We start from the raw sequence: 10951 nt of genomic DNA, 5'->3' as shown, positions 1-10951 counted from the left end.
GCATAATAAAATCTATTACGAAAACATTCTGCATCCCACTTTGGAGAGTGGTGTCTGGGATCTTAAACACTAGCAAGCGGCCAGCTAAGATGCTTCAATTGGTCTCAACCCACCTGGATCAAGTGAGAATGAAGAACAGCAAGGACACAAGGTAATTATGAGCCCAAGAGACCCAAAGGGCCACATAAACCAGAGACTACATTAGCCTGGGACCAGAAGAACTAGACGGTGTCCGGCTACAACCAATGACTGCCCTGACACAACAGAGAACCTCTGAGGGAGCAGGAGAGCAGTGGGATGCAGAACCCAAATTCTCATAAAAGGATCAGATTTAATGATCTGACTGAGCCTAGATGGACCCCAGTGCTCATGGCCCCCAGACCTTCTGTTAGCTCAAGACAGGATCCATTCCCAAAGCCAACTCTTCAGACAGGGATTGGACTGGACAATGGGATAGAAAAAGATGCTGGTGAAGAATGAGCTTTTTGGATCAAGTAGACACTTGGGACTATGTTGGCATCTCCTATCTAGAGGGGAAATTAGAGGTCAGAGGGGTCAGAAGCGGGTGGAATGGACACGAAAAGAGAGTGTAGGTAAGGAGCGGGCTGTCTCATTGGGGGAGAGCAATTAGGAGTATATAGCAAGGTGTATATAAATTTTTGTATGAGAGACTGACTTGATTTGTAAGCTTTCACTTAAAACACAATAAAAATTTTAAACAAATAAATTATATATTCAAGTAGAAACAAAAAGAATACATACCTTTGGCATGCATGTTTTTATTGTTAGGTGCCATCGAGTTGGTTCGAACTCCTAGCGCAGCCCTGCGTACATCAGAATGAAACACTGCCTGGTCCTGCGCCATCCTCACAATCTTTGTTATGTTTGAGCCCATTGTTTCAGCCACTGTGTCAATCCGTCTCGTTGAGGGTCTTCCTCTTTTCACTGACCCTCTACTTTACGAAGCATGATGTCTTTTGCCAGGGACTGGCTCCTCCTGATTATATGTCCAAAGTATGTGAGACAAAGTCTCACCATCTTTGCTTCTAAGGAGCATTCTGGCTGTACTTCTTCAGGACAGTTTTGTTCATTCCTTTGGCAGTCTATGGTGTATTCAATATTTTTCCCCAACAGCATAATTCAAAGGTATCAAGTCTTTTTCAGTCTTCCTTATTCATTGTCCAGCTTTCACATGCATATGAGGCGATTGAAAACACCATGGCTTGTGTCAGGCGTACCTTAGTCTTCAAGGTGACATCTTTGCTTTTTTAACACTTGAAAGAGGTCCTTTGCAGCAGATTTGCCTAATGCAATGTGTCGTTTGATTTCTTGACTGCTGCTTCCATGGCTGTTGATTGTGGATCCAAGTAAAATAAAATCCTTGACAACTTCAGCCTTTTCTCTGTTTATCATAATGTTGCTCATTGGTCCAGTTGTGAGGATTTTTGTTTTCTTTATGTTGAGGTGTAATCCATACTGAAGGCTGCAGTCTTTGATCTTCATCCGTATGTGCTTCAAGTCCTCTTCACTTTCAGCAAGCAAGGTTGTGTCATCTGCATATCACAAGTTGTTAATGAGTCTTCCTCCAATCCTGATGCCCCGTTCTTCATATAATCCAGCTTCACAGATTATTTGTTCAGCATACAGATCGATAAGTATGGCATGCACATGTATGAGATGAACTTTATTTTAAAATGCAAGGGCGTGATAAACTCAGAAATCAGAATAATTGTTCTTTTAGGAGGGATCTCTATGTGTTAAGTGGTTTACTACTAACTGAAAGATTGGTGTGTCAAACCCACCCAATGGGACCTTGGAAAAAAGGCCTGGAAATCTGCCTCTGAAAGATCACAGCCTTGAAAACCCTATGGGGCACAGGTCTCTTCTGAAACACAGCACCAAGGTAAATTTAAGTTATTGTCAATATTCTGGTTCTCAGGTTGTGTAATTGGTTCAATGAAGTTCATTTTATAATGAAAAAATAAAACTGCTCTGACTTTTTTTGTTCTAAAATGTTCAGGTGTGCCACCCTGATGTGGGGAGGGCTGCTTTTGTCAGTGATGAAGCAGATGGAATTAGTCTCCCTCACTTTACAATCTTAGTCTTCCCCAGGTATCTTTCTAATAGGTGTTTGTGATATGGACCCTTTATCTATTAGACTGCAAGTGGTGACTATGAGAGGCCTGAACTACCTGTGTCCATATTCTCCACTACTTGGAAGAGCTGGTCTGAGAAAATGACCAGAATTCATTTTACCTACCTTTGAAATTGCCTACTTTTGAACTCTGGATTCCCTGATGACCTGCATTGTTTGACTTGTGTTGACTGTTAATTCTTTCTCTGGCCAACACTGACTAGCACTCAGTGGAGCATTAACGATAAAGGAAGCAGAATGCATATCTAAGAAACAAGGCAGTCCTGGGCATTGAGAAACCTACTATTTAAAAAGGGGAATGAAGATATGCAACAATTTTAAAAGCCATGGATACCTGCAAAAATACCATAAAACTTTTGGATAGCTACCTATTGCTGTCTAAATTTGAGGAACTACTTATGTAGACTCAATTCAGAAATTCACTCAAGTTTCTCTTAGATCTCAAGGTCTCAGTTTTTCAAATATGAATAATTTTCTATGCTTATTTTCTAGGAAGAAGGTTATTAAATAATTCCTTCCTTGGCTCTCAAGAGTGAATTTGAATGGAGAGGGCAGTGGACAGCATTGGACACAGTGCTTCACTGGTTATTTCCCTAAGAGCATCCATCCCGGAAAAATTCTTAAGCTGGTGAAAGGACTCTTAGGCACTATCTAGTCCAAACCTCTTATTTTACAATTTGGAAAGTGATATCAAGTGAATTTAAATAATTAAGGTCACACTGCTAGGTTGTGTAAAGATCTGAAATTAGAGCCTAGGTCTCCCAGATTCTAGTCGAATGCTCTCTTTCCACATTGGCTTCTCCTCCCCTGCCTCACCCCAGTATAAACACTAGTATACCATTTGCCTATTATTATTACATGAAAACAATTCAAAATATAATTTAGACAAACAAAATCACCTGGAATAAACATGTGCATTCTGGTTGATGTCTGTTATTCACTGTTTAATGTGGAAAGAACAGCAGATTGTGAGTCAGGAGAGGGTTTTTGTTGTGGCTTTGTCAGTAGTTAATTGAATGACCTGGAAAAATCACTTATCCTCACAGGATTTTAGCTTCTTACCTGAAAAAGAGGGGTTGAACTTTATGCTCTCAAATTTATATGCAACCTTCTAATCCTGGTACCATCCCGAGTATCCAAGGATATTTGAAAATAGCTATGAGTTGCAGACTGCACAGTCACCAAAAGTCATTCTCTTGTTTCTGGTACTGAATCTACTGGTAACACAATTCAATTACCCAAGTATTGATAACTTATTATTTCTAATTGCTCTTAGCAGTGGCCTTATCTAGTCTTACCAGGGTCCCTTCTATAAATGGTGTTGGTAGAATGTAAAAATGAACAAAAGTTTACATAGTAGGAGAATAGCCATACATCAGGCATTACCCCATGATGAGTTCCTCCAATTTAGAAAGGCTAAGAGGATTATTAGTTTTCTTAATGTTTATGTTGTCCGTTCACCCATTCTCTATCAATATTGAAGCTTGGGTTACTAAGCTTCTCTTTCCTTAATTCTGAACTCCTTTACAACGAATAGCCAATCTATTATAAAATCTTCCCTACCTCAAGCTATTTTGTTTTTCTATGTATCTTAGGCCTTAAACTTCCTAAAGTAGCTTTACCCACTCCTCCATCTCCCTCCTATCCTGAAGTTTTCAAATATTTTGAATGGAATTATTTTAAAAGTCAGCTTTATAGAATAGATTTCTCACACCCTTCTACTGGGCTTTATGTGAAAAGAAACCAGGGGTTTAAACTGGTGCATTCTGGCTTGAATCCCTGCTGAGAATTTACATTTCTAATGAGTTCCCAGGTGATGGTAATGGTGCAGGTTAGAAACAAACTCTTAGAACCACTAGTAGAGCAGTGGTTCTCAAAGTTTATTATACTTACGAATTACTTCGGGATCTTATTAAAATGTAGATTCTGATTCAGTATATCTGGGGTGGAAATGAAAACTCTCAGCAAGGGGTTTGAACCAGACAAAGTGGTTCAAAGTCCTGAAGGAAACAATGAAGGCAACTCATTGAACTTAAAGGGATTGAAAAAGCCACTGTTGCACTATACCAAGTCTATATCCAGGAAAAAATCATTTGAGAAAGATAACAGAAAAATATGATGCCCAACTGGTGACAGTAAAGGGCAGTGTCATTATATCTTCATTCAAGTTTTTATTCACTGAATACTTGGCACTTGACTCCAGACCTATAGCTGTGGTAGATAGAGTTTGGAGACTCTCAAATCTCCTTGTACTAGTCTCAATTATTTAAATTATAATTGAAAAACAATTTAAAGTGAGCTCAACTACATTGTGCTGGGCAAAAGGTAAACATGAGCAAAACTTATCAGACTGTTTCTCTTTCCAGCTACAGGATTTACGTATAGATCATCAACCAGCTAGAATTGAAGGCCAACTAAGATAGTTAGGCAAATGAAGTCTTTTAAGTTACAAGTATACCTATAATATGGTGAGCTTTAAAAAAAAATCCATCTCACTGAGGAATGAGGAGCATGGCACAGAGGAAGAAATGTCTACATTTTGACAAAATAGTACAGCTTTTCAACGCTTGACATTTCTTCTCAGAACTTGTTCCTGGGCAGATTCTTGCAGTTACATGGACAAGGCTTCAAATGTAGTCATTGAACTCATTGGGTTAGTTAACATGTTTCAAAGAAGAACAATTTGTCTTTTCAAATATAAAAAGCAAATATTCAGTGGATTCCATATATAAATGTTTGTTGATGCTTAAAAAGGAATGAGATATAGTGAGAGTGAGAGCAAAAGTGGGCTAGAGAGATGGACAGAGAGAATTAGCTAATGAGAAGGAAGGGTTAATAAGATTATTAAGGTTTAATATTAATATTTTGTATGATTTATTCAATTAGTTCAGACTATATTAAAAATATTCACTTAAAGTCCAATGAAATTGCATCTTAAATAGATGATGTCTAGTGACAGACATTTTCTTCTAAATACCCATGGGGAAAGTGAGTAGAATTAGTAGGTACTTAGGGTCACCTTTTTTTCACTTAGGGTCACAGTTTGTTGGGCTTTGTCTTATTTGACAGTATATTGCTGAAATTTCTGTCTTCAAGTGTTAATTATTCATTTTTCTATGTTTAAGGCAATTAACGTGAGAGTTATTTACTGTTTTTGGTAATTATATGTAGTGATTAGAGCATGTTTTACATTATGCTGGAGTTTTCTTTTTAGATAACTCAGGAACAGAAAACAGCAGCTGGGTTTGATGATGTGGTTAGTGTGGTAGTATTTGAAAGGATATGATAGAGGTGCATTCTTTCTATAATAAAGGGTCTCATTGTGACATGCTTTGCAAAACTAACATTGTTTATGGTATTGGATAATGAATTCCAAATATGCATTGTTTGCTGTGCATAGTGATAATAGCCATATTTCAGCTTAGGTGCCTGATTTTTCCCACTAACCAAAAAACCAAACCCAGTGCCGTTGAGTCGATTCTGACTCATAGCGACCCTATAGCACAGAGTAGAAGTGCCCCATAGAGTTTCCAAGGAGCACCTGGTGGATTCAAACTGCTGACCCTTTGGTTAGCAGCCGTAGCACTTAACCACTACGCCACCAGGGTTTCCTTTCCCACTAAAATTCCCACTAGACCATGTTAAATAATCAGCTACCAGGGACATACCAGGATTGTGTTTCTGTTTTGGATCTCCAGATATGTGAGGCAAGCAATCGTGCTATTTTTAATGTCTAACTGGTCAAATGAGAGACAACTTCAGAAAAAGAGTAAAAACGAAAGGATCTTGTACAACGAAGCAAATTTAGTAGCGCTTTCTGATTGGAAATCTTTATGGCCTGGTGATACTTACAGGTGAAAAGAGTGGTTTGTATAACTAAACAGAGACTGATTTGGATTATCTAAAGACCATTCCCATCTGACTGAGTGTAAGTATAAATCATTTCAATTTTGGAAACCCTGCTAGTGTAGTAGTACAGAGGATATTGAGATTAAGGTACTTACCTAAGGTTGCACAGCTATTAGGTGGCAGAATCATGAGAATAGGCCTGAAAATGGCAATGTGGTTATTTGCTAGAAATTATAAATTAGAGCAATGACAGAGAGCCAGCTGATCTTGTTTCTTCCCAATGCTAGTCAGGCCACAGATGGCTTACCAATCTGTCTTTCTTTCAATTAACCATTTGTTATAATTTTCAGGCAACTCCCCCTTCCTAATTCCACTGATGTCCCCTAGCAGCACATTGGCAACAGACAAAAGTCCAATCGTGCATAACTTCTGACAATTTCTGGGCATCTTAGTGATGGGTTTCTGTATCTAATAGTCCCTATGACAGAGGTTGTATTTGTTTGTTTGTTTGTCTTCTTTATTTCTGAATCTTTCTCGAAGCATAAGGCCAAATTATTGAGTAGAGCCTGTTGGTCATGGCCAGAATATGCCTTACATAACAAGGAGCAATAACGCCAATACTATGCCAAGCGGAGAGCTAATGAAGAATGATGAATAAACTGGCTTTAGAGTAGAAAGAGTTTGCATTATGAAAGAATTATTTGGGAAGGGAAACTTGTTAAAATTAAAAAATGAAGGATGGAAACAAAAGAGCCATATTCTAAATGTCGAAAACAGCCTTTTACAAACTCCAAACAATCAAATTTCTGATTGGAATTTAAAATATTTCCTTCTGATGATCCTCTGTGAATACCATTCTCCTGGTCCTTCCAATCTATTCTGCCACAACTAGTGGTTGGATACAACCTATTTAATATTTTTTTTTACTAAAATAATTTTCTAGAGGGTAAACGATGAGTTGAAAGTTCATTATTGTTACTGCAAACAAAGATTTAACCAAGGTCATAGATTATGTTACTAGGGCTCAAGAATTCTAATCAGGCTCTTGCTGTGTTTTTATACAGTGAGTAACAGAGACAAGGGGTGGCTTTGATCCAACTTTATCCCAAAAAAACCCAAACCAAAGCTGTTGCTGTCGAGTTGATTCCAACTCAGTGACTCTATAGGACAGAGTAGAACTGCCCCATAGGGTTTCCAAGGAGCGCCTAGTGGAATTGAACTGCCAACCTTTTGGTTAGCAGCTGTAGCTCTTAACCACTATGCCACCAGGGTTTCCCAGAGTGGTTTAAATTAACAGCTGCCCTCAGTTTGACATCCTTGGTCTGAACTATTTCAACAATAGCACTTTCATTTGAAACCTCTTGATATTAATAAAATTACTTCAACCACTTCCCCTATTTCCCTTTCTCCCACCCTCAAGTAATTCTTTGTAAACCACTCACCTTCAAAAGTCATATCTAGAAGGAAGAAAATGGAGACTAGTTCACTATGAAGACAACGCTGTCAATTAGATACCCCTGAAAATGGTTCATTATCTTTGTAAAGTTAAAGGAACAGTCAGACTTCCAGGAATTTCCAATTTGACTAGAAATTTCTTGAATTCTTTGGCGGTATCCCAGTGTAATTTCTTCAAAGGGGACTAGATTAGTTCAATAATAATGATGATAACGATAATAGCAGTGGCAGCTCAGCAAACTATTAATACAGCTCCTTACATGCCAAACAGTATTAAAAGCATTTCATTTACATCAACTTATTTAACAGCTAACAGGAAGTAGAAACAACAGCCATGGCATCAGATTACAATCTTTCATCGGTTCCTGGATGCAGGTGGTTTTCAATATTAGTTGCCTTTGGAGAAAGATCTGGATTGTTTTCATTTGTTCCACTCGGAAAGGGACTCTCTTTGGAGTATTATGACATCAGCCCTGATAGAAGTGGGTAGGTCAAACAGGTTTACTATGCAGGAATAATGTGGGCCAAATAAGCCCTCAATTGCAAACAGGGAAGTCTTCCGTGATTTTTGTTAAGGCTTTTATAACTCCTTTTTTCCTCTTATGTGGTTAGAAGTGAAATAGCAACTACCTGAATGGTAAAAAAGAATAAAATCGACAGATATAATTTCAAAAACAAGCCAGAGAGTATTCCTTTGTCAGCAATTGGTTTGCTCAAATTGAAACCTCTTTGGCAGTTAACTTTCCTCAGCTAAATCTTTGCTGTTTATGCCTGGTTGAGAGCTGAGAGTACACAAGGTTAAAACAATGCTATCCCAGCATCATTGATGAAGTCTAGCCTGAAGAATTCTTCAAGGCTCATGACTTTTTCTCTGTTGCAGTAGAATTTATTTAACCTTAATTTCGTCAAAGGGAGTTCCTAGGTGGCAGAAAAAGTAATGCACTCAACTACTAGCCAAAAGATGTGTAGTTCGAACCCTCCCAGAGGTGCCTCAGAAGAAAGGCCCGCGATCTGCTTCTGAGAGGTCACAGTCTTGGAAACCCTAAGGAGCAGTTCTACTTTGCACACATAGGGTAGCCATGAGTTGTAGTCGACTCGATGGGAACTAACAACAAATTTTTTTGAAGGCTATAATTATGCAGCCTTGATAGTTCTCATTTGGAAGAATACTCTAAATTGTATTCCTTGAAACAGAAAATGAGAAGAGGATAGAAGGTGATTCATTTTTTCAGCATGTCCTTGAAAAAAAAAATCCCAGGAGATTTGTCTCCCTGCTCCCATATAAAACAATAAACCAACTGGAAACTAAAATCTTACTTACATTGAAATTATACAGAACATAGAACCCACCTGGTGATTTTATAGAGCATGAAACCCATTTTGTGCTAAGAAATAATCATCACATTGGAGGCAAACCAACCAACAGCACTAGGCTTTTTTCCTCTACGGTGTTCCTGTAACAACCTTGTAAAGATCCATTAACAACCTTGCCATATGCAGATAATTTACAACCTTGCTTGCTGAAAGTGAAGAGGATTTGAAACACTTACTGACGAAGTTCAAAGACTACAGCCTTCAGTATGGATTACACGTCAACATAAAGAAAACAAAAATCCTCACAACTGGACCAATAAGCAACACCATGATAAATGGAGAAAGGATTGAAGTTGTTAAGGATTTCATTTTACTTGGATCCACAATCAACACCCATAGAAGCAGCAGTCAAGAAATCAAATGACACATTGCATTGGGTATATCTGCTGCAAAGGACCTCTTTAAAGTGTTGAAATCAAAGATGTCACCTTGAAGACTGAAGTGCCCCTGACCCAAGCCATGGTGTTTTCACCCAAGCATAGAATTTGTCAAGATTAGAAAAGAGCCCATGTAAATGTGGGAAGAGAACTGGACAAGAGGGAAAGATGCATTAAGGAGCAAAGTACCCCGAATGTCTGTTTTCTATGCAAATATCTTTATATCCTTCGTGTTCAGGGTGTAGGACTTTGTTACGTGCTTATAAGTGTTAACTATCTTCTAAGTGAATTTAATTTAAGCTTAAAGATTCTTCATGGGAAAATATTTTTCTTTTGTAGAATAGAACAATTTGCTCAAGACGAAAAGTTGTGGAATATGAGAGAAATACATATGACATGTTTTGATAGAGGTGAGTGATCAAACGCAGAACCTGGTTTTAAGTAGATACATGATTGGTATGGCATATTATTCCAGAGCAAGCTTTTAGAAGCAAAAGACTATGAAACATACAATTTGGATGGCAGAATCATGACATCAAGTACGCTGATGAAAAGAGAAAGTTGAAAGACCAGTGGTCCTGAAGACTCACCTGTAATGAGCAAGAAAATGATAGTGGATCATTATGTGTTTGTATGAAATTTGGGAAACTCATAAAATGATATAATTCTCTCCCCCTCCGCCCCCAAAAAGAGCAGTAAGCACCAATTCACTCTATGTACAGGAGTTAAAGAGTTGTTATTACTGAAAACCTGAATGTGCAATGGGGTAAATAATACATTAAAAAGCTGCTGACTTAGGAATGAGACCCTATCTTCTATCAAGGAAAAGCAAGTGGGTGACTGAAGGGAGGGGTGGTGCAATTTTATATGATAGTCCTAGGAATGTAAAATTGAGGTGACAGATTGCTATGTACAGGAATTAAATTGCACAGAACTTGAGGCTATTTTTAGTCAGATATAGCAAAAGGCTACGGTGCACCTGCAACATTTCTGGGAGAAAATATTTGCACACAAGAAACCCATGTGTGCAAATGCCTAGTAAGCAATCAGTACAGCATATTATCATCTTATCTTAGCAATTGTTTAGGGGACAAGCAAGCATTTTGAAGAGTCATTTGAAACCTCAGCTCTGTATTACCCATGGGGCAAAACCAGCATACTTAAACTGCCTCATTGCTCCAGTTTGCAGCTTTTCCTCCTCCCCCAGTAAGGGACTTGGATTTCATGCTCAGAGAAAGCCAAGACAGATGGGAATTATTCAGAATTTGGAAAAACAAGGAAGCTTCAATTAATGTGCTGCTGGCAGGCAACCTCTGCAGTGCACATTTTACTCCCACATACATTTTGTTCGAGTGTACACACTCATGCATATGATTTCTTTTAGCTTTTAAAGAGAGGATCACACTTTAATAATGACGGAATGTCTCTGAACAGAATTCAATATATGCCATGTCTTAGTTTAATTTAAAGGTAACAAAGGGGGAGGTATGCAAATCCAATTTCAGAAACAAAGATGATCTATGGACATATTTGGTAAAGGCAAGACCAATTTGAAAACCAAACAGTCTTTCCCTCAACGTGTGGCAGCCCTAATTAAACTTAATTTTATTATCATGGAGGACATGAAAAGAACTACTCTTGCTTGATAGATGTGTGTGGGAGGGGGAGGGAGCTGGATGAGGGATATGTTCTTATTCTCACTGTGGGGGGCACTACTGAATAGGTAAATTAATGGGAGTTG

Source organism: Loxodonta africana, chromosome X (assembly GCF_030014295.1).
Source record: "Loxodonta africana isolate mLoxAfr1 chromosome X, mLoxAfr1.hap2, whole genome shotgun sequence".
Classification (NCBI taxonomy): Eukaryota; Metazoa; Chordata; class Mammalia; order Proboscidea; family Elephantidae; genus Loxodonta; species Loxodonta africana.
The sequence above is the reverse complement of the archived record's forward strand: the minus strand, read 5'-3'. Positions refer to the sequence as shown.